Source organism: Dromiciops gliroides, chromosome 5, assembly GCF_019393635.1.
Source record: "Dromiciops gliroides isolate mDroGli1 chromosome 5, mDroGli1.pri, whole genome shotgun sequence".
NCBI classification, from domain to species: Eukaryota; Metazoa; Chordata; class Mammalia; order Microbiotheria; family Microbiotheriidae; genus Dromiciops; species Dromiciops gliroides.
Window position 1 is genome coordinate 130,068,934 of NC_057865.1, and position 25,320 is coordinate 130,094,253.

The following is a 25,320-nucleotide window of genomic DNA, read 5'->3' on the forward strand; positions in this document are numbered from 1 at the left end:
TTCATTCATTCACTCATTCATTGATTTAGGTGTCCTGCGGGAAAAAGGAAGTTACGAGATAGACGACATCAATAGACTCCCCCAAAAACAGCAATCCCTTTTCTAGGAGAGCTAGTGAATCATAGAAAAGTCTTCCCAGTATAATGTAATGACACTAACTAAGATGGAGATTAGGGGGAGAATCTATTCTATATTTGCACTGGGGGAGTTGGGCAAGGCAGGGACTGCCTAACCTCCTTCCCTCTCTTCCTTTCTGTAACTATCTAAGTAATCTATATTTTGTTTATTGTGCGAATGGAATTTTCTAGGCTCTCTGTCATGGCAGTTTTGTTGGAATCATGCTAGTTGGTTATAGAACCTTCCTTTGTAGTGAACTCCCTGTCTTTTAGGAAATTATCTGTCACTTACTCCAACTGGTCCCTGGCTTAAATGTCTCTTATTATCCAAAGTAAGAAGAACAGGTTCAAATTTTCTTTAAGCTGAAAAGGTAGCTTCCAAGAGATATGAGGTGAATCCCTATAGAAGAAGAGGAAAAGAGAAAAGGGAAAGTGAACAAAAAGATAAAGGGAAATCTGGAGGTACTTCCTCCCTTCTCTGCTTATTACACTGAAAAGAGTACTGGCTCTGGAGGAGGGCTGGGTTCAAATCCTAATTTGATGCATAATTTGCCTATTTTACATTAGGCAAATCACTTAACCCTCTCTGGGCCTTAGTTTCCTCACTTATAAAATGAAAGGGTTGAACTTGGTGACCTCTGAGGTGCCCTACAGCTCCTCATATATGATAATATGACCCTATCTCCTCTTATATTCTCTCCTCTCCTCTTCTTTCCACATTCTTCTCCTTTTCTCTTTCCTTATCAGCATTAGGATCTAGATCTCATGTGACTGATCATGGAACTATATTGTCAAAAAGATTAAATGGCATATTCTTATCACATATCTGTGCTAAGACTTTATCCACCTGTTGGTACCAGGCATCAATTAAAAAAAAACACTCTTTTTGTCACTGTTTGAACACTTTTACAAAAATCTACAATATTCATATGTTATTTCTGTTTTTATTATGACATCAGAGCTTCTCAACTTGTTTTTTCAATCTATGACATTAAGAAAAAAAATTAGTTTTCCCCAAGAAAAATTGAATTGTGAATCAGAGAACTGAAGGCAAACATATTTTCTGACAAAACAAATAAGAATCATGCTCTAATGAACTTCTAGACCCAAGGTACCATTTGAGGAAATACTATAGACATTAAATGAAGAATATATCCCCTTATGTTTTTCCAGAAAAGATTTTTTAGCTTATTAAGTAAATGCAGAACATTGTGACAGGCAAGTATTCAATGTATAAGGATCTTTTTATCACAAAAGTTTTAAATGAGCTCATCATCTTCCTTTCAAAACCTGTCCTCCTTTTAATCCCCCCCATTTCTTTTGATGGCCCTACCATTCTCCCAGTCACCCAAAACTAAGACTTCAAAGCCATTTTCCATCTCTCTAACCCATTATATCTGATCACTAGCCAAATACTGTCAATTCTCCCTCCATAATAGTTATCAAATCCATTTCGTTTCTACTCCAGTGCTAGCAATCTACTTTAAGTCCCCATTACCTTTATTCAGAAACAATAATAGCCTCCTAGCTGGTCTTCTTGCCACTATTCTCTTCTCTCTCAGATCTATTCTTCATTGTATTGTCAAAATAATCTTCCTAATGTGTAGTACCAACTGTGTCACTCAGCGGGATCTAAAATCATTAGTTACTACCCACTGTACATTAAATAAAATGTAAACTACATGTGTCATTCAAAGCTTCTCACAATATGGCTTGCAAATGCTTTTCCAGTATTATTTCCTAACACTCATCTTTGGCACCAGGCAATGTAGACCATTTACCATTACCCAATTTTCTTCTATCATCTGCCACCTCCAAACCCTGAAATTCCTGTAACAAACCCTCCTTTCCCTGTACCACACATGCCTACTGACAGTCCCATTAAAAGTTTAATTGTCAAGGGCAGCTAGTTGGTGCAGTGGATAAAGTGCAGGCCTCAGATTCAGAAGGACCTGAGTTCAAATCCAGCCTCAAACACTTGACACTTTCTGGACAAGTCACTTAACTCTCATTGCCCCACAAAAACAAATAAACAAACAAACAAAAAATTCCAAAAAGAAAGTTTAATTGTCATCTTTTATGATGCCTTCACTGATCTCTGGCTTCAGCTTTTCTTTCTTGAACTACTCATTCTGTTTGATTTTACCACCCCCTACTAAATTCCTTGAAGTCTGGAATTCTCTCATTTCCCCTCTATATTCTCACTACCTAAGGGAGAAGGGGAAGAGGGCAAGAAGAGAAGTTGGTACAAGGAGGGGAGAGGCGGAGAAAAAGGGAAAGTGGCTTCATCATGAGAGGAAATGTGAGATGATAAAATGCTAAATCTGGAGTGAAGAGAGATGTACTTTCATGTTTGCCTCATACTATCTGTGTAACCTGGGCAGGACCCTTCACTTCCATGTATATCCTTTTCTTCATCTGTAAAACAAGAAGAATTAGAACAGTATGACCTCATTTATAGAGTATGAGATAGTATATGAAAATAAAAAGCTTTGCAAGCCTTTAAATGCTATATAAGTGTATTATGACATTTTATTATTAGTCATGTTAGGGCTTTGACTGTTACTAAATAACTTTTTCTGGAAATAGTTGTAAAGAAAAACATAAAATTATATTTCTTATTTCTAAAAAGCAAATTTGGTAAAGGCAAGAGAAGTAGAATGCTTGCTTTTTTTTTATTCAAAGTTCTAAATAAAAATATGCACAGCATCTAGTTACACCTTAATTAAAGTGTTTACCTCAGCCATTTTAACTGTAATAATAAACCAGGTGGTCTGATAATTCAATCCAAATGGTTAGAACATGATGGATCTTCACCCATCCATATCTGTTTCTTTTCTATGGTCATAAAGGAGAATCTGATGACAATAAGGAAGATTCATTAGGAATCCATCACCATTCAAAAGAAAAAAAAATTCAAAATATATATCCAACATGATAATGTGACATTATTCCATCTTTCCAAAAGGATAGTATATAATTTATTGATTATCTGTCATACAAATATTATTTTTGTCTAAGATAAACTCAACTAAATTCAAATTTTTTGAGCATTTGACTAAAGTTTTTTCAGTATATTATCCTACCAAAACATCAATTCCCAAGTACCATAATACTTTTCTTGACTCATTGAAACAGGAGTTTATAACACTTATACTTTATCAAGAAACAGGAAGTAGGTGACTAATCATTAATAGGAGGAAGAGTTTATCTTCCTGCTGGTATTTTTTTCTTTATGTGATGACCTTTATTTCCTCAGGTATTTTGTGCAGACCACAATGTTATGGTTGGTATGCTATTTCTATACATTTCCTTTGGACCATAATGGGAAGAAAAATTCGACTTTATTGAATTTCTTGTCAAATGACCATTATAGTGATGATATGATCATTAATGATGAAGTTAAATAATACACAATAATAATAGAGGTCACTATTGTCATCTGTTTTCCTGGGCTAGTGTGGTAATGAGAGTAAAGAAAAAGCCAGGAAGAGACAGAAATGAAATATGTATTCATAGCTATGTTATTTTGGTAGAGTCCATCCAAATGACAGAATTTTAAAGAAGCTGAAATCACTGGTTAATTTTACATATGAAGAAAAATAAATGTTTTGAATAACGCCACATAGCGAATGGCAGAGCTCATACTAGAACTCAGGTATCCTGATTTTGAGTCCATTGTTCTGTCTAGTACATTACAATGCTTCCTGTTATTATCATAGAGAAGTCAGAAATTCAACAAATTAAGATTTCTAACCTGAAGTAACATGGCACAATAGAAAGAGTGATGGTTTTGTTGATTAAGAACCTTGTTTCAATTCCTTTCACTGCATAAACACTCTATATGAACTTAGACACCACTTAATGTTCATAAGTCTCATTTTCCAAATCTATATACTAATTCAATGATTCTGCAATACACCAAATATAATAAGTACACCAGGCTTAGTGTAGGTCTCATGGAGAAAATTTAAATACTCCAGGAATGATATTCATAAGAATGGACGTGACTAAGACAGATGAGGATCACTTTCTTGGCCCCTCTTAATGCTAGTACCTTCTCTCTGTTGATTAATTCTAATTATATATTTTAAATTTTAATTTTTTTATTCTGAACTTAAGAAATAAAAGAAGCATATCCATAACACAGAATATATATAAAAAAGATTTCATGTAAAAGTGCAAATCTATTATGTATGACTTGATATTCCTTTTAAATATATAATATTATCAAGTAACTTTCTATTTTTCCCTTTTTTCCATCCCTCCTCCATGCCCTAGAGGTGGTCCCCAAATATATGTGTATGTGTGTGTGTATATACAACATATACATACATATGTATGTATATGTGTGTATGTGAATGTTTGTGTGTAAAGCTTTTCTCCACATACTTCTGTTTATCAGTTTGCTCTCTGGATGCAGATAGCATCTTCTTTCATATGTCCTTTGCAGTTAGTTGTGGTATTTATAATAGTCAAAATGACTTAGTCAATCAAAGTTGTTCTTAAAACAATTATGTATATAACTTGTTTGTACACAGTTATTTGTATGTTGTCTCTCCCATTCAACAACTCCTTGAGAGAAATTACTTGATTTTACTTTTCTTTTTATCTCCAGGGCTTCTCACAGTACCTGAAATATAAGAGGTACTTAATATAACTTTATTAACTGACTATTTGGTTCTAACTTAAAATTAGTCCTGAAGAGAAGAAAGTTTTCTGAGGGATTCAGAGCTACTTACTCCAGAAAAAGTCATAGGAAGTCCAGATGAACATGGATATATTTTCCCTCACTCAGTGGAAAAGAACACTCTTGCAAGCTCTAAAACCATTCCCAATGTTTCACTTGGTTAATTTTTTAAAAAAATTTTCTCTGTTTTCTTTCACAACATGGCTAATATGGAAATCTGTTTCACATGACTTCAAGTGTATAATTGACATCAAATTCCTTGCCTTCTCAAGGAGTGGGAGGAGCAGGAGGAAAAAAGGATTTGGAACTAAGAATTTTTTTTTAATTGAATAATAAAGGGGCAGCTAGATGGCTCAGTGGATAGAGCACCGGCCCTGGAGCAGGAGTACTTGAGTTCAAATCTGGCCTCAGACACTTAACACTTACTAGTTGTGTGACCCTGGGCAAGTCACTTAACCCCAATTGCCTCACTAAAAATAAATAAATAATTAATTAAATAAATAAACGAATGAATGAATGAATGAATGAATTGAATTGGATAATAGAAAGATTTACATATAATAAGGAAATGTTTAATGAAATAAACAATGTTTAAAAGCTAAGCTTAGAGCAAATAATACTAATCTTTACATCATTATATCTCTGAAAAGAGTCAGAATAGCTAAGACATATAAGGAAGTAACAAATAGATAATAATAAGAGCCATTCTCTAGTAGATAAGAAACTCTTCTCAAGGAAGAATTGTAAACTATAAATAACTGCATAAGAAATTGTTCGAAATAATCGAAAATAAGAGAAATGCAAATCAAAACTCAAAGCTTTTGCCTCAAAAAACAAATTGCAAAATATAACAAAAGACAGGAATAGTCATTGTTGGAAAGATTGTAAAAAGATCAGAACACTGATACTCTGTAGAGGAGTTAGCAGGTCCAACCACTTTGAAAAGTGGTTTAGAATTATGCTAAGAAAATTACTAAAATGTCAAAGCCTTTTGATGCAATATTACACTTCCAAGTATATACTCTAAAGAGGTAAATAATAATAATAAAAAAAAACAAGATCATATCTACAAGAAATACATAGAGTGGCACATTTGGAATAGATACATAGAGTAGCAAACAAGTGGAAACAAGGCAGAAACTCAATGATTGTGGAAAGGCCTAAAAAAATTGTGGCATAATGATGTAATGGAATATTTTTTCAATGTAAGAAATAATAAATATGAAGGACACAGAGAAGCATGGGAAGACAAATAAACTGATGCAAAGTGAAGTAAGTAGAAGCAAGGAAATAATACATATTATGTCAATAATAATGTAAGTAGAATGAATAGCAAAAACAATGAAAACTAAATGCCATTATATTATAATAAAGCTGTGATTTTCCAGGGTAGCACCAAGATGGCGGAGAAAAAGCAGTAAGCTCTAAGGACCCACAACACAATTACTCCAAAAAACTTCCAAATACCACCATAAGACAATTCCTGGAGCAACAGAACCCACAAAAAATGGTCTGAAATTGTTTTCTAGCCAATGACAGTTTAGAATATTGGCAGGAGGGGGCTGCTGTGCCAGGGCAGGAGTGTAGCCCAAACCTGAGGTCATGCTGACACAGATCCAGTCCCAGGCAGGCCTCACCAGAGAAAGAGACCCCACCCCACCTCACCCAGAGCCTCTGAATTAGCTGCAGCATTGCTGTCATATGGAGGTCTGATGAGAGGGTTGAGTGTTTGGCCAGGGGAAGATTACAAGGGTCTTTGCTGCCACTGAGGCAGAACTTGGGTGTTTCACCCTTGCTGGGAATCAGGAAGTAGACTTGAGTGGCAGAGGCCCAGGTTGGGGAAGGGAGCAGGTTCATCTGAGTTAACAACCACAGCACACAAAATTTTGCTTTCTGGTTAATTAGCAAGTTGGCCTGGGGTTATCAATGGACCAGAGAACAGGCCAGGTAAGTGAAGAAACTGCCCCTCCTTAAACACCACCTTAGACCCCCTGAAGCTTAGGACAGTACATCCTGGAAATAGTGTCCCACTTTAAGAAGGAGTTAAAAGTTAAGTAAAAGACTGTCAAGATGAACAAACAGAGAAAGATGAGGACCATAGAAAGATTTTTAGTGACAAGGAAGATTGAGGTACATCCTCAGAAAAGGATAGCTACATGAGGGCTCCTATAAACAAAGCTTCCAAGAAAAATAAGAATTGGCCATAGAAGCACTCAAAAAGGACTTTGAAGATAAAGTAAGAGAGGTAGAGGAAAAAATGAAAAGAGAAATGAGAGTGATGAAGGAGGGTCATGGAAAAAAAAAAGTCAACAGTTTGAAAAGCCAAATTGGCAAAGTGAAAAAGGAGGTACAAAAACTCTCTGAAGAAAATCATTGCTTAAAAATTAGGATTGAGGGGGCAGCTAGGTGGCTTTGTGGATAAAGCACCAGCCCTGGATTCAGGAGGACCTGAGTTCAAATCTGGCTTGACATTTACTAGCTGTATGACTCTGGGCAACTCACTTAACGTCCATTGCCCCACAAAAAAAAATATATATATATATAGGATTGAGCAAATAGGAGCAAATGACTTTATGAGAAATCAAGACACAATAAAGCAAAATCAAATGAAAAAAAAATAGAGGGCTATGTGAAATATCTCCTTGGAAAAACAGCTAACCTAGAAAATAGATCCAGAAGAGATAATTTGAAAATTATTAGACTACTGGGCAAGTAACTTAACCCCCATTGCCTGGCCAAAAAGAAAAAAAGAAAAGAATATTATTGGACTTCCTTAAAACCATGATCAAGGAAACAGCTTAGACATCATCTTCCAGGAAATTGTCAAGGAAAATTGACCTGATGTTCCAGAAGCAGAAGGTAAAATATAACTTGAAAGAATTCACCAATCACCTACTAAAAGAGATCCCCAAATGAAAACTCCCAGGAATATCATAGCCAAATTCCAGAGCTCCCAGGTCAAGGAGAAAATATTGCAAGCAGCCAGAAACAAAGAACTCAAGTACTGTGGCTCCACAGTAAGGATAGCACAAGATCTAGCAGCTTCTACATTAAAGGACTGGAGGGCATGGAATGTGATATTCCAGAGGGCAAAGGAATTGGAATTACAACCAAAAGTTACCTACCCAGTGAAACTTTGGATCATTTTTCAGGGGAAAAAATGGGACTTTAATGAAAAAGAAGACTTTCAGGTATTAGTAAGGAAAAGACCTGAACTGAAGGGAAAATTTGACTTTAAAATACAAGATACTGGAGAAGCATAACAAGGTAAACAGGATAAAGAAATTAAGAGGAATGTTAAAAAGTTAAACTGCTTACATTCCTATATGGAAAGATGATACATCTACTCAAAAGAAATTTCTCAGTATTAGGGCAAATGAAGGAAATAAATTTAGACAAATGGCACAGGTGGGAATTGATTATGAAGGGATGATATCTGTAAAGCATCTATTTTTTAATCTCTTTTTTGTGTGGTGTCAGAGTTGGGTGAGATGCCTGGAGACAAGCAGTGGATGAATGTCTTGTGACTGGGACTGGATTTGGGCTCAGGTCCTCCTGGGTCCAGGGTGGGTGCTTTGTCCACTGTATCACCTAGCTGCTCCATGCTGACATCTTTAAAATAACAGGAAAGGGTTTATCTAGTGGGGGGAGCGATGTGGGAGGAACATGGCAGTGAATGAACCTCACAATCATCAGAATTGGCTCAAAGACCTTAATCTCCTCAGAGTTGGCTCAAGGAGGGATTAACATACAAATTTAATTGGGAGGAGTAATCTATCTAACCCTGCAGGAAAGGAGGAGAAGGGGATAAGGAGTAAGGGGTGAATGAAGGGAAGGCAGAGTGGGGAGGGGCAGCCAGAAGAAAATCCCTTTTGAGGATATATAGGGTGAAAGAAGATAGATAGTAGAGTAAACATCATGGGGAAGGAAATAGGATGGAGGGAAACAGTTAACAATAATAGTAACTGAAAAAGAGAAAAGGAAAAAAATTGTACAAAAAAAATTTATGGCAATTCTTTGTGGTAGCTAAGAATTAGGGATTAAGGGAATGCTCATCAGTTAAGGGATAACTGAAAAAGCTGTGGTGTATCATTGTGGTGGAATATTATTGTGCTGTGGGAAATGAGGAGCAGGATGATTTCAGAAAAACCTGGAAAGACTTATATGAACTGATGTATAGTGAAGTGAGCAGAACCAGGAGAACACTGCACAGTGACAGCATTAGTGTTCTATGAGCAACTGTGAATGACTTAACTACTCTCAGCAATGCAATGATCCAAGACAATCCCACAGGACTAATGATAAAATACACTATCCACCTCCAGAGAAAGAACTGATATTGAACGAACACAGACTAAAGCAAGCAACTTTGCATTTTCTTCTTTTTTTTTTACTTGAGTCTTTTTACATAAAATGACTAACATGGTAATATTTTACATAATTGCACATGTATAACCTATACCTGATTGCTCACCACCTCAGGGAGGGGAGGAGGGGAGGGAGGGAGGGAATGAGAGAGGGATAAAATTTGGAACTCGAAACTTTAAATAAATAAATGAATGAATCATTTAAAATATTTAATTGAAAAAAATTATAATGAATCTTAGCTCCAAGGAAACAATATGAGAATGTACCTCTGTCCCTTCTTCAAACTCTGTGTTTGTGTGTGTGTGTGTGTGTGTGGTTTAGCTACACTGGACAAAAGGGGAAAGTCAAATAAAGGATTGTACTACTGCTTGAAGTAAATGTGTGTGTGTGTGTGTGTGTGTGTGTGTGTGTGTGTGTGTGTGGTTTAGCTACACTGGACAAAAGGGGAAAGTCAAATAAAGGATTGTACTACTGCTTGAAGTAAATGTGTGTGTGTGTGTGTGTGTGTGTGTTCAGTTGTTTTCAGTCATTCTTCATGGCCCCATTTGTGGTTTTCTTAGCAAAGATACCAGAGTGGTTTGCCATTTCCTTCTCCAGAGGTCAATTTACAGATGAGGAAACCAAGGCAAACAGGGTTAAGTGACTTGCCCAAGGTCACACAACTAGTAAACATCTGAAGCCATATTTGGATTCAGGAAGATGTCTTCCTGACCCCTGGCCCAGCATTTTATCCACTGTACCACCTAACTACTTCCCATAAGTAAATAGGGCAGTGATAAAGGTAAAACAGAGAGAAAATAAAACTTGTTTTACTTCTGTCTTCTATGTCAAGGAAAACAATCTTTGGACTGAAAATACTGGAATAAAAATAGTTGATAGGAAGTTGAAACAAGGGATAATAAAAGAGGATTTAACTACCCTTCAAGTGAGCAGACTAGGTAAACTAAAAGCTCAGGGAGTTAAAAGATTAGTGGATATGATTATTGAGGTATTTTCCTGTTTTTAAAGATTTGGGGAAAAAAGGAGAGGCACCAAAGAAGTTCAAAGCACAAATACTGTCTTAATTTCTCCCTCCCTTCCACCTAAAGGAAGAGAATGGAGCCTGAAAATTATAATCCAACAAGTTTAATGTTGCTGGCAAAATTTTAAAACGTATTATTAAAGGGTTGGCTAGTCTCAGAGCCAGCATTGCTTCAACAAGAAGAGGTCACATAAGATCAACTTTATTCCTTTTTTTCTGACAGGGTTTCTAAACTGGTAGATCAAAAAAATGCTGTAGATAGCAAAATCCAGATTTTAACACAAACAAAATGACAGTTTCTGATGCTATTCTTGTCAACAAGATGGAAACCAATTTAATGCAAACTGAGATGACTTTGGTATACCTTTTCAATGAAATTGTATTATTTTTAAAGGCTTTGCTAACATTTTATCCATACATGGATACCCTAAAACTAAACATTCTTTTTTTGAGAGAGAAGGGAAAAGGAGTCTTTAAATATATGCTTTCTCTTTAGTTGTACCTAACAAATCACCATACAGTTTGCAGAAATACGTATGGAAAGCCAGTCTTAAAAGAATATATCAGGGGGGGCAGCTAGATGGCGCAGTGGTTAAAGCGCTGGCCCTGGATTCAGGAGTACCTGAGTTCAAATCCAGCCTCAGACACTTAACACTTACTAGCTGTGTGACCCTGGGCAACTTACTTAACCCCCATTGCCCCGCAAAAAAAAAAAAGAATATATCAGACATATATGCTATAACCCTTACAATCATTATCCAGGAAACCAATACTTGTGGAGATGCAATATGGTAAATGCAACTATAGAAGCTATAGCCCCACCCCCATCCTCCACCCCCAGTACCCACAATTTCTGAAGATCTTCAAAAGAAAGTTCTTGCTGCCAGAGTCTTTGACACTGCTTCAGAAATATGATATGGTTTTATCATTTAAAATAACATAAACGAAAAGGCATCATCCTCTTTGTCATAGCACTCCAAAGATAACTGGATTTTTCCATCTGACTTTTAATCAAAAGCTCCTGTGTATGTTGTCTATCTGCCATCCCTTCATACTTCTTCTTTCATTGGAATGACACCTTCACGTACAGTGACCATTGAAAAACCGTGATGTAAGGGGAAAAAAAAACTAAGGGCCTTCCTTCTTTTTTCTGAGATCATGTGGCCCTAAGAAACAAATTTCTGTGCTCGGTTTTTTGTTGGGTTTGTTTTATTTGGTTTGTTTTGGTTTTTTGTAATTTTCCATTAGCTGAAAGGAGTGCAGGCTTGAGACCTAGTGATTTTAAAAGGTTAACAGGAAAATGTTCTAGCTCCCCAGAATTCCAGTGTTTGGATTCTAGAGCTAGTAGAGAGTATTGATCGCCAGAGGGGCAAGGAATGACCTTCAAGACCCCAGTACAATAAAAGGACTCATTCAATGGCCAAGCTGCATGTGGACATGAACTTAGTAGGAACAATGATATATGATAATAATAAAGCAGCAGCAGCAACAACAACAAGAACAACAACAATAACAATAATAGCCAAAATTTTTATAGAGCTTTAATGTTTGCAAAAAGCTTTTAAAACTACCAACTCATATGAGTCATAAAACAACCCTGAGATGTAGGTGCTTTTATTGCCATTTTACAAGGGGTGGGAAATGGAAGCAAACAGAAGTTAAGTGGTTTGCCAAAGGTCACACAGCTAGCATCTGAGCAGGATTTGAACTTTGCCCAGTTTTGAGCCTACTTCCCCAGAGACGAAGGTGGTATAGGCAACAGCATTCTCCCCATCTTCAAAGTTTTGGTGGGAAAAATATTTGTACTTTTGTGCTTGCTATATCTTTGGATCAATTATTCCTTTGAAAAAATTAGCCAACAGGGGCTTAACTTGATATTGATAGAGAAGAGATGCCCCCCAAAACCCACAGAGTACCCTAAAACACTTAGGGGAGACAGCAACCTGACTCTGGAAGGAACAGAGTATTCACACTATAAGGTTATACAGGGTAAAAATTTAAGATTTTGACATTTAAAGTCCCAGCAATTTTTTCTCCATACTCACCCAAAGTTCGTGATGAAGTAAATATTTTATTGTGCTGAGGTTCAAGTTACTTTTAAGCACCTCAATATCCACTCAGCTCTACTTTGCTTAAACAATTGATAAACAACTGTTAAGGAAAACAACTTGAGGCAACAGAATCATCACTTGCTATTCTTATAGCAGATTTAACAAACCCTCCAGGATTTACTGGAATTATTTCTCTTGTTAATTTGCCTTTCTTTACACAAAGATTATAAAAATTCTAATACAATAAACTTACTATCATTCTATATTTTGAAAAAAATTGAATATGTTTGTGGTGTCCTAAATACCTTCTAGAGGCTTAGTCTTATGAAGCTAGGGAGAACACTGGATTTAGACTTCTTTTTTTTTGGGGGGGGGGGCTGGGCAATGAGGGTTAAGTGACTTGCCCAGGGTCACACAGCTAGTAAGTGTTACGGGTCTGAGGCCGGATTTGAACTCAGGTCCTCCTGAATCCAGGGCCAGTGCTTTACCCACTGCACCACCTAGCTGCCCTGGATTTAGACTTCTAAAACCTGATTTTGAACCTCCACTCTGCCACCCAAAATCTGCATAGCTTTGGGGAAAATAACTAAATTCTTTTGGCTCTCACTTCCCCTTGTGTAAAATAAAGGGTTAGGCGTAGTTAATGCCTAATGTCCTCTCTATCTTTGAAATAATCTGTGATCCTATAAATACAAAGGATTATTTTTGAAATTTATTCCAGGCAGAAACAACGGGTTAGAACTGATCAACAAAAAACCGGGATTGGGTATTCATTCCTCACGATTCTAATTCTTAATGTGTTTTTATTTTTCAAATTCTTGCCCCACTGCTTAGGAAGTCAAATACCTAATAAATATCCTTTGTGAAGGATTAAAGGGAAAAAAATCTTAGAGATTATCTAACCAAACCCCTGATTTTACACAGGAGGAAAGCAAGCTCCAAAAATGTTAAATGATGAGCTATTGATAGATTTCATAGTGTTCTATCTCGAGATTTTTTTAAATGTCTTTGACATTTCCTAGCTGTGGATTTGTGGATCTTGTTTATGTCCATTAAGGAGATAATATCTTGTTACATTTTGTGGTGTGGGGTCTTCCCAAGGAGATTTACAGAAACTGTAATTCTGAAATACTTTTTGAGTACTGTATAGTGCTGCTTCTCCTGCCATCATATCTTTCCTAGATAATTACTCCCCCCACATTTTATAACAAGTTAAATATTAAACAAATAAATACCTAATATTTCACCTGATAAGATAAATATTTTACCCATACCATCATTTTTCCTCTGAGCCATAGGAAGGAAGTACACTCTTCAAAATGAAAATTTTCAAAGAGCTATAATAGTATCCAATTAACATTTTTTTCTTCTCTACATATTTTGATAGCAGCAGAATCCCTTCACAGTTGGTTTATGAGTGCTCCTCTAATTTGGCTAGTTTTTAGACTTTTTAGTACCATTAGTGTTTTACTGTTCAGTTAATATTTTATTTTATTATCTTCCCCCAAAAAAATCAATAATTTTAAATAAATCACTAATCACCTCACCTCCTGCCAAATCAAAGCAAATACTTCAGATTTGAAGAGCAATTTTCAATGAAATAAAAGAAGCAAATATAAATTATTCTCTATAACAAAATTCTAAGAAAAAAAATTAGGAGTTTAATGTAAAAGACAAAGCAAGAATTGGAGAAGATTCTCTTTTCGCTAGGACAATATTCCTAAAATATTAGAAAGTATTATAGTCAATCAATCAACTCACCAAGTGACTACAATGTGATAAGTACTGTGCTATATACTGGGGATAGAGAGATTCAGCAAAGTACATGTTCTACCCTCAAGGAGGTCAAAATCTAATGAAAGAGACAACAGAAAAACAAATATATGTCATTGTTATTCAGTCATTTCAGTCATGTCTGACTGACTCCATTTTGGAGTTTTCTTGACAAAGATACTGGAATGGTTTGCCATTCCCTTCTCATTTTATAGATGAGGAACTGAAGCAAACAGGGTTAAGTGACTTGCCCAGGGTCACACAGCTAGTAAATGTCTGATAACAAGATTTTAATTCAGAGAGATGAATCTTACTGATTCCAAGCTCAGGACTCTATCTACTGTGCCACCTAGTTACCCCCCCCCAAAAAAAGTACACAAACAAGCTATATGTAGGATACATAGGAAATAATTAACAGAGGGAAGGAAATAGAATTAAGAGCAGTTAAGAAAGACCCTGTAGAAGATGATATTTTTGTTAGGGACTTAAAGGAAGTCAGGGAACTCAATAGAAAGTAAATATAAACTCAGATCATACAGATTTTCTCTTAACCAAGATATTCTACTTTGGAAAGTCTGTGTGTGTGTGTGTGTATGTGTGTGTGTGTGTGTGTGTTTGTGTGTGTGTGTGTTTGTGTGTGTGTGTACATATGCATATCCACATGTGTGTATATCCTCTAGAAGTGTGTCTTGTACACATGCATAAATATACATATAAACAAATATGTGCACTTACATACATGCATACATACATATCCTCCTAAAAATCTTTACCCTACCAAAGTCGACCCAAATTCATTTCTCAGAGCCTTGGGAAGTTCTATTCGCAGCATATTTTTGTACTTTTTCGTAAATATAACTGAAAACATCAATTTGTTGTCCCTTTTACATTAATCTTTGTGTTTCTAAAGTATTTTTCTGTTTATGCTTTGCTAGGAATGAACATCTATAAGCAGACAGATTTGATAAGAATGGAGGGTCAGAGTACCTATAGATAAATAGCACTCCATCTGAGTTCACTCCCCTACTTGAAGGTGGTTGTTACTACTTTGAAAGTTCTAGAAATAATCCTGGAGGTGTCTAACCTCCTAACACTATAGTGCAGGAGCCCCCACCAATGGGCTTCCCTTCTAGGGAGAATGGACAGTTCCCAGCAAAGGCATTTTCTCAGAGTTCAGAGCAGAACAATAATTACAAAGTTTTCCCTGAAAAAAAACTAGTGTGCATTTTCCCACAACTATAGACAAAATCTGTCGGGGAAAGAGTGGGTCTAGACTTATAGTACAATGGCAATGAAGCCCGTGTATAGAGAACACATGCCTGGCAAGACAACTTATTTATAAACTAAAGGACTTCAACATACTTTCTTTCTCTGGATGACTCTCCTGAAGTTTGCTGCAGGTCACAACATTGGTGATTGGTAAGTTCCTGCACTACTCAGCTGATCTGGCTCTTTGAGTTTAAGTTGGATGCATCAGTCTACTGTTACATTGGACTAAGCAAGTCCCTCAGCAGTGGAGCTGACTCTTAACTATGTTAAGCTGCTTTGGGGATGTTACTGAACTTGGTTAGGCAGATTGCTTTGTTGCTGCCAGATTGGGCCAAGCAGGTTCCTCTGTCTCTGGGCTCTTCACTAGGTTCAGTGTCTACTAGATGGGCCAATCCATTGGACTCCTTGTGCTTGCCTTTCAATGAGCAGCTACAGTTTTCTCCATCTTTAGCCTCTGACAAAACTGGATGCTAAATGTGCTCTTTTCAACTTGAGTATTGCAGTACTCTTTTCAGATAGAAGGTTATTGTGTTCTTTTAGCAATGGTCACGAACCTCAGACTAACATTAGCCTTAGATCTGAAATGTGTCAGACTAGAAGAAAGAAAGACCTCTGCTGTTCAATTGTTCCTAATTGGAAGATGTCTTCTTTTAGTTGAGTCTTATGTAGACAAGTAGGAAGCCTATACCCTGGGGTAATTTCACCTTCTCATAAATGTCATTATATTCAATTCTTCAGCACCATATTCTTTTATTTTAAAGACCTTATTTATTTATTTATTCATTTATTTGATTGTTTATTCATTCATTCATTTATTTGTTTGTTCATTCATCCATTTATCTATTTATTTATCATTTACTTGTCTGTTCATTTATTTATTTGTTTGTTTGCTAGATGTAATAAATATGTGTTTGTAGTTTGGGGTTCCAATTCTTATCTCTCCTTCCCTCCCTCCCTTCCCACCTCCCTGAGATGGAAAGCAATCAGATATGGGTTATACATGTATGATTATGTAAAACATTACCATATTTGTCATTTTATACAAGAAAACTCGATTAAAAGAAAAAATATCAAAGAAAGTGAAAAATAGCATGATTCGGGGCAGCTAGATGGCACAGTGGATAGAGCACCGTCCCTGGATTCAGGAGGACCTGAGTTCAAATCTGGCCTCAGACACTTTACACTTACTAGCTGTGTCACTTAACCCCAATTGCCTCACACATACAAAAAAAAATGTTTCCTTTGCATACATTTCCCCCAATTACATGTTAAAACTAGAGGGTTTTAATTTTTTTTTTAATGTTGAGCTCCAAATTTTATCCTTCTCTCCCTCCCCCACCCCTTCCAAGATAGTAAGAACAATTGGATACATGTGAAATCATCTAAAACATTTCCATGTTAGTCATTTTGCACAAGAAGACTCAAATAAAAGAAAAAATGAAAAAAATCACATACTTCAATCTGTATTCAAATGATATCAGTTCATTCTCTGGAGGCAGATCATCTTTAGTCCTTTGAGACTGTCTTAGATCATTGTATTTCTGAGAATAGCTAAGCAATTCAGTTTTTCATTAAACAATATTACAATGTGTGTACAATGTTCTCCTAGTTCTGTTCACTTCACTACGCATCAGTTTACATGTCTTTCCAGTTCTTTCTGAAATTGTCCTGCTTGTCATTTCTATAGCACAATAATATTCTGCTATAATTATATATCACAGATTGTTTAGCCAAATGTCTACTAAATATTGATTGAGTACTTACTATATGTAGGACAATGTACAAGACAACAAAGATAAAACAAAGAATCTGACTCCAAGGAAATTTTAACCAAATGAGGATAGCCAGAGATAAGTAGATAAGCAGAACAATAACTAATAATAGTTTTATCTAAGGCAAAAATAATTGGGGTACAGTTATACTGGAAGAAACAGTGGTTTGAATCTTGCCCCTTTGAGAATGCTAGAGAGATACAGGTGGGTCCTTTGAGAGAGGAAGCGTAATGACAAGATTTGGCGGAGAAGCAAGGCTAGATCAAGGAGAGCTGAATCACTTGGAGTTAGAAGCTGGTAGAACACAGTGAGGTGAGTTGCAGATATATTGGTAACACAAACAGAAACCTCATCTTTCAAGAAAGAAGTAGTCCACATTCTTCCCCCTCCAAAAAACCTTATTAATTTCAAGCTGTTTATGACTCTGAGGGTAAGGCATGTATGATAACTGACACAAGGCAGAAAGTGTGAAGTGTTCCCAAACAGTGTTAGGTAAAAACTGCGGATGCAAAGGTTATTTTTTTCTTTGTTTAGGCAAATGGGTTTAAGTGACTTTCCCAGGGTCACACAGCTAGTAAGTGTTAAGTGTCTGAGGCCAGATTTGAACTCAGGTCCTCCTGAATCCAGGGTGGGTGCTCTATCCACTGTGCCACCTAGCTGCCCTGCAAAGGTTATTTTTAACTAGAGCTAGAATTACACAAACCACTGTCAACATATTCCCCATAACATGGATATTAAACTGTGCCATAGGCCTCATATAAAGTCATTTAATCTATGTACTCTGAGCCTTCTCTGTATTCATACTCACCTTTCTGCTTTTATTTTAAACTCGTTATTTTATTAGTATTCACTTCCTCTGCCTCAAAAAATCATGTATATTATCTGGTTACATGTTTTATCCCACCAGTAAAAGGCATTATGGTGTACTGTACACAACCAGAAAGACCTAGATTTGAGTTGAATTTCCCTTACAAAGCCACTTAGAGTAAGCAACAGCCAATAACAGGCAACCCTGAATCTAGAAGTTGTGGAGAAGGTGCTCACCTTTGTTGGTAGAATTTCTTCATCTGAGAATTACTTATAGCAATGAAATCACAGATTTAGTTCCTTTTCCATTAGCACAAAGTATGTTTCTCAAGGTAAGAGACTGGGTTTTGTTTTTTATTATTTTGCCTTTATATTCCCAGTGCCCACCTCAGAAGCTGGTATATAAAAGAAGCTTAAAAATGTCTGCTGGTTTGCATTATATCATATCATGTATGTTCATCTCACCTCAAGGCTACTGAAACATTGTGAAAAGAATGATCCAGTCCAACCCAAATTATGTAAATCCTGAAGTACCTAATGTTGTGTTAAAGCCCCCTTCTGGATGCTCTAAAAATGTTTTGATTTGTTTTATTTTTTTCATATGATTACAATTGACATTTTGATTCTGCAAATATTTGGAATTTTTTCTAGAATTACTTAAAAGCAGGCATTTATAAGCAGGGTTTTCCTTCCCCTTTAACCATTGTCTCAAGGGAGAAATAAGCCATCAATGGCAGGCTGCCCTCAAAACATTCAACTGCAGCCCATCAATCCTGGTGATGTGATGTCTAATACATTTCTTGATAAAAGCTACAGTGCAATCAATAGCAGAGTTTAGAGAAAATAAATGTCATTTTTGCAGTACTTTTAATTCATGAACTCAGTGCTTACTAGCTACACAAGCCATATCTACTGAGAGTTCAGAGATCGGTCAGCTTCAAAAACTAAAGGGAATGATCAAAGAAGGAATGAAAGAGATGAAAGAGAACAAAGAAGGAAAGGAAGAGATGAATCTCAAAATGATACCTAATATAATAGGTTTTTTATGGAAAAATCTAAAAGAATTAACACAGACAGGATCTGGGGGGCGAGGTCAGAGAGTTGAGACTGTAAATATGTAGTCTACTTGAAATAGAAATAAAGGAAAATTAATTCTGCCCTATGAGTAAGCAGTTGAGTGGCATAGCAGATAAAATGTTAGACTTGGAGTCAGGAACACATGATTTCAAATCTACCTCAGGCATTTACTAGCTGTGGGACCCTGAACTAGTCACTTAACCTTTTTTTATCTCAATTTGTTTATCTGTAAAATGAGTAGAATAGGGGGCAGCTAGATGGCACAGTGGATAGAGCACTGGCCCTGGAATCAGGAGTACCTGAGTTCAAATCTGGCCTCAGACACTTGACACTTACTAGCTGTGTGACCCTGGGCAAGTCACTTAACCCCAATTGCCTCACCAAAAAAACCAAAAAAACAAAAACAAAAAAAAATGAGTAGAATAGAATGTCTCTCACAAAGTTGCTGTGAGGATCAAATGAGTTAACATATTTAGATTGCTCTGTTATCCTTAAAGAGCCACACAAATGTTCATCTTTATTAATTGTCAGTTTACCTTAGTGTACTACATTAGGTATTTGGGGTGCATATATTCTCTTGTCTTCCTGACATATTATTTCTTAAACTACTTGCATACATATTCTATTCAACAAACAGTTATTAAATGAATATTATTTGCAAAGTACGCCAATTGGGGAGATATATAAACAATAGAAACTGCCCTTGGCCTCATGGAGTTTCTATTCTACTGGAAAATACAACATGTACGTAATAAACAAATGATCTAGTAAGAGAGAATGGGGGCAGCTAGATAGCACAGTGGATAGAGCACCAGCCCTGGAGTCAGGAGTACCTGAGTTCAAATCTGGTCTCAGATATTTAACACTTACTAGCTGTGTGACCCTGGGCAAGTCACTTAACCCCAATTGCCTCACTTAAATTAAAAAAAATAAATTTTAAAAAAAGAGAGAGAATGAACGAGGGGCAGCTAGGTGGCACAGTGGATAAAGCACTGGCCCTGGATTCAGGAGTACCTGAGTTCAAATCCAACCTCAGACACTTGACACTTACTAGCTGTCTGACCCTGGGCAAGTCACTTAACACTCATAGCCCTGCAAAATTTTTTTTAAAAAAGAGAGAGAATGAACGAGGCAAATCAGGGGAAATGGAGAAGTTACACTGAAGAGATGATACTTGAAATAAGACTTGATAGAAGATGAGGATGATGAGGGACTGAGAGCAGAAAAGAGAAGACAGTATATACAGAATGACTAGAGATGCCTAGAATACATTTAGCCAGAATGCTATAGGAAAACAATGTGAAATAATGCTAGAAAAGTCAGTGTGTGTGGAGGAGGGGAATTTTGGAAGAATCAAAATGTCAGGTTAAAGATGGATCCCTGAGAATCAGAAGTAGGGTCTATGTGAGGAATTATGGACATTAGGAATAAACAGTCAATTTACTGGAATAAAATAGTGAATTCTTTGGTAAATGGCAAGCTTCCCTCAAAGTTAAAACATACTTAATTATTCTGAATTTCAACAGCAATATGTCTGAAACAGTAAAAGCTAGGTAAATGTTAAATTGCAATTCTGTTTGTCATAACAGCTAGGTGCCAAAGCTTATTTTTCAGTTTTCTTTCCAAATATGTCTTTTATAAACTGGCATTAAAACAGACATCAAAGTCACTCAGTTCCACTGAATCATATTTAAAGAAGCTATGCTTCACCAATGTTGACTCAACCTTACAGAGTAGCCTAAATCAATTTTCCTATGTGTCCTTTAATGCCCAAAACCCCTATAAAAATTCAGAAAATTTCCAGACTGCTAAGGTAATATAATTAGGTACTGATTCATTTCCATTAGCTAGAAACATCAACCTTTCTATACTTCTCAAGGAAACTTTTATCATTTGCTTTCTTGTGCAAAACAAATGTTAAATTAAACAGCCAAGGCAAGGGAAAAAAATTATCTGAATTACGTGATTAGATTACTGCTAATTGCTCACACTACATGAGTTTGCCAGGAAGAGCCTGGATATTTTTAATTAGGAGAGATGATAAGCCTTGGTGTAAAACCCAGAGAGTTGAGAGAGAAGGAATAGATCTAATTTTCAACTCAGTTATCCAGATGAGCAGGGCTTGTGGTTGATGCTAATTTGACTGCTAGCTTGTTGAAAATCAATATCTCTGCCATATGGTGAAGGCTGAAGATTAATTGCTATCTCTATTTTGTTAACAAAGTAGACATTTTTGAACTGTGACATCAAATTATGTTGGGACTCTCATATTAGCTTAGTTTAAGACAACCTGTTTTGTGCACATTAGTTTGCAACACACAACCTCTTTTGTAAATGCCTTCAAGGACAATTCCACATTTTCTGCCCAGTTAACTCAAAAGAAATGTTATGATCAGAAAAGATGGTTTGGTCATATGAAGAAAATGAGGGATAACAGATGGACAACTGTGTGCTACACTGTTTTCCTCAGGGTGTCAAGAGAAATTGAGGGGGTTCCTCCCTCACCTCACCCCCCACACACACACATATTGGATGGACCTTCTGTAGAGTGTCATGGATAAAAATCACACAAGATGGAGAAGGTACAGATGGATTGTGGTCGGAATCACTTAATAGAACATCCACATCAATCCATTTAAGTATTTTAATAACAGATGCCCTTATAGTAGAGCTGAGGAAAAACTAGTGATGGTAAAAATCCTTAAGCAAAATGAAAAGTAACACTCAAATGCAGAGTTGAAAGGAAGATCTGAGAAGTGTTTTATATTTCACCTTGATTACAGATTCATTCCACAATCTACCAACCTACAACTGTACCCATGCCTTTGATTTTTTCCCCATAATTGTATTTACCAACACCATTGTATTTATTCCCATTCTTCTATATTCACACAATGTTTTTGATTGTACTTTAAAAAAAAACAGGGCAGGAGTTGTGACATATTTTTCTCTTTGAATACCCAACACTGACCTCTATGACCCTTACATAGTTGGCATTTGTGGGGAGGTCCAGTCCTATGAATTCATCAGTGTGATGAATCCCAGGTATGTAAGCTTCCTTCTACATGTGCATATTGGCCATTCATCTGTCATTCATCATCTGGGGCAGTTACCTAGGAGAATTAAGGGGTCAAGTGACTTGCTCAAGGTCAGATATAGCCAGTATGTGTCATTCACGGTGCTTGTCATACAAAGGTCTTTCTGACCACAATGTCAGCTCTCTATTCACTATGCCATCCTGACCCTATTGTAAGTAGGTATGTAAAAAGGAATACAATAATGATACTAATAAACATCATCAGCCACAACAATAACAACACATTTATATAGTACTTTAAATTTTACAGAAAACTGTTCTCACAACAACCCTGCAAGGTCAATATATTTATTAATTTTAATTTCATTAAATTTCATGTCTGTGGCAGAAGTGAGGGAGCCAATGAGAAAAGAGTTATAGCCAAATAGTTGGTTAAACTTTCCCACAACACTCTCCTATTATTGCACTTCCCTGAAAGCAGTTCCAAAAGCTTCAATCATCTGTTGCTTCTCCCTGCTCCATATTTTAAAAGTTTAGTGATAGTTGGTAACATCACTTCTACCCCCCTGACGCTTTGGGGTTTTTTTGTTGTTTTGGTTTTTTGAGGGGCAATGAGGGTTAAGTGACTTGACCAGGATCACACAGCTAGTAAGTGTCAAGTGTCTGAGGCCAGATTTGAACTCTGGTCCTCCTGAATCCAGGGCTGGTGCTTTATCCACTGCGCCATCTAGCTGAACCCCACCCCCCATCCCCGCCCTGACTCTTTGTACAAACCAAGGGTGAGAACATACATGTCATTCTCCTGGGGCATACTGTCTTGGAGTTATTTCAAATGAAGAAGCTGTAGTACATAAACAGTAAATTGTAAACAATAAACATATTTGTCCCTAGATAAACTAAATAAATGCAAATCAGCTTTGGGTTATTGTTTGAGTTCTGCAGCACACATGTAATGTTTCAAAATAAAGAAAAGATTCAGAAAATCTACTTGACCAAGTGGTAAGTCTACATTTTTAAAAATAGATCTTGAAAATCACCATAAGGTCTAATCACAATTGCAGATGACTTTAGATCAATTAATCAACAAGAATTTATGTACTTCCCATGTGGCAGGCATTCTGCTAGACATTGGGGATACAAAAATCATACTGAAATAAACTCCACCCTAAAGAAGTTTACATTCTTTGGAGGGAAATAAAATGCACAAATATAAATATAAATAAACACATGCACACAATAAATATAAATCAATTGGGGAGGGGCCACTAACAGCTAGAGGAATTAAGACAGCCTTGGTGGGGCAGCTAGGTGGTGCAGTGGATAGAGCACCGGCCCTGGATTCAGGAGGACCTGAGTTCAAATCCGGCCTCAGACATTTAACACTTACTAGCTGTGTGACCCTGGGCAAGTCACTTAACCCCAATTGCTTCAACAAAACAAAACAAAAAAAGCCTTGGTATAGGAGAAGGTATATGATCTAATCTTTGAAGGAAACTGGGGATTCTAAAATAATAATAATAATAATAACAACTAATACCTTTGCAAGTATTTTTTCATTTTGATCCTCATAAACACCTCAGGAGGTAAGTGGTTTTATTATCCCCATTTTACAGATGAGGAAAGTGAGGCAAACAGAGGTTAAGTGACTAGCCCAAGATCACACAGTTAGTAAGTGTCTGGGTTGTATCCAAACCAGGTCCTCCTGACTCTGGACCAATGCTCTGTGCACTGTACTACCTAGCTGCCTCAAAGGCAAAGTAGAAAAGGGAATGCATTCCAGGCACATGGGGACAGTCAGTGCAAAGGCATGGAGACAGGAGATAAAGTATCATTATTTAAGACACAGAAATAAGGCCAGTTTGATAGGTCTGTAGAGAGGAATATATAGTACAATAAAGGAATGTATACTCAATCAGTGACTAATGCAAATCATAGGATCCTAGATTAAGATCTTGAAGAGACATTCATACTCCTAACAGGTGAGGGAACTGTGGCCCAGAGATGGCCAAAAGTAATAAGCAGCAAAGCAGGTAAATGCAGAATTCTTTCCATTGTACCACACGGCCACTCAATTTCTGTCATCTTCCTGACTCTCCTAACTAATACATCATTCCCTTTAGGGGGAAAGGACTTCTAGAAATGAATATCACCTGCTGAAAATACAACCGTATTTCCCCTCACCCCTTAGCTGCCCTATAGCTTAGACCTAGAAGCCATAAGTACAATATGTACTGGGCAGTTGAAAGTTCATAGAGAGATTTAGGGATCCTGATGAACTTAGAAGTAAGGAAATATGGGTCTCCAAAACATCACCGATTAGATAACAGAGCAGGGGCTTGGGATTTTAAAATATATAACTACTCTTCTTCAACTGACAGTAATATAAAATTTAGAGATTTTCCATCTTGATTACCAAACATGGAAAAAAAAAAGACATTGACTTTCTACTATATTCAATCTGCACTGATTATAAAGCATAGTTAATTACAGGATTTATTTATCCTGAAAGAAATTTAATATAAATACTACACCCTAAGGAGGAAACATTACAAGTAGAAATTGTGTTTGCAATGTGAATAAATTCAGTCCATTGTCATTAAAATTTAATTGCAATTATCCTGAAAGTTTCATTATTATTAGTCATTCATATAAGCAAAATCATTTTTTTTTCAAAGAAGAAAAAGGTTCTAACATTCTCTGGCTTTATTTTCAACACACTAGTAGTATTTCATTCAAACAGAAACAAATCTTGATTGAGAATTTAAAAAATACCTTTGAAATATCCCAAGAGAACTTAGCTTTTTAAAGACTGTTAATGGTTTCAATCTTCTAGAATATTAAACTGTCAGATTTATTACAAAATCAGGAAGGAGGGATTACATTATTTATTACTGAAGATAATTAACCAGTCTTTTTTTCTGGAAGGAAAGCTCTGTAAAGCTGCTTATAGCACAATACTTTAAATTCCCTCATTCTCTCTAAAGTGTCATGGGTCATTGTGTCAGAAACTCTTTTAGATAGAAAGGGGAGGGGATGTTGGTTCTAAGATATAGATGTGAGAAAGTTCCAGCTGGATTCAAGTTGGGCCTGTGTTATCCTGGGTAACTCACTTAACTTCTCAATGTCCCACGAAAACTCTCTGGGACTATAAATTTCAGAACAGTTACCAATCAGCATATGGAGGGGAATTTCTTCATTGGGAACTCACTGCACCAATAAACTCCATACCAATAAAATTGAAGCTAAAATAAAGAGATAAAGATGCTAAAATCTATAGGCCAAATTGTCACTAATGCCCACAACAAAAATATTAGATTTTCCATTAATTATACATCCATG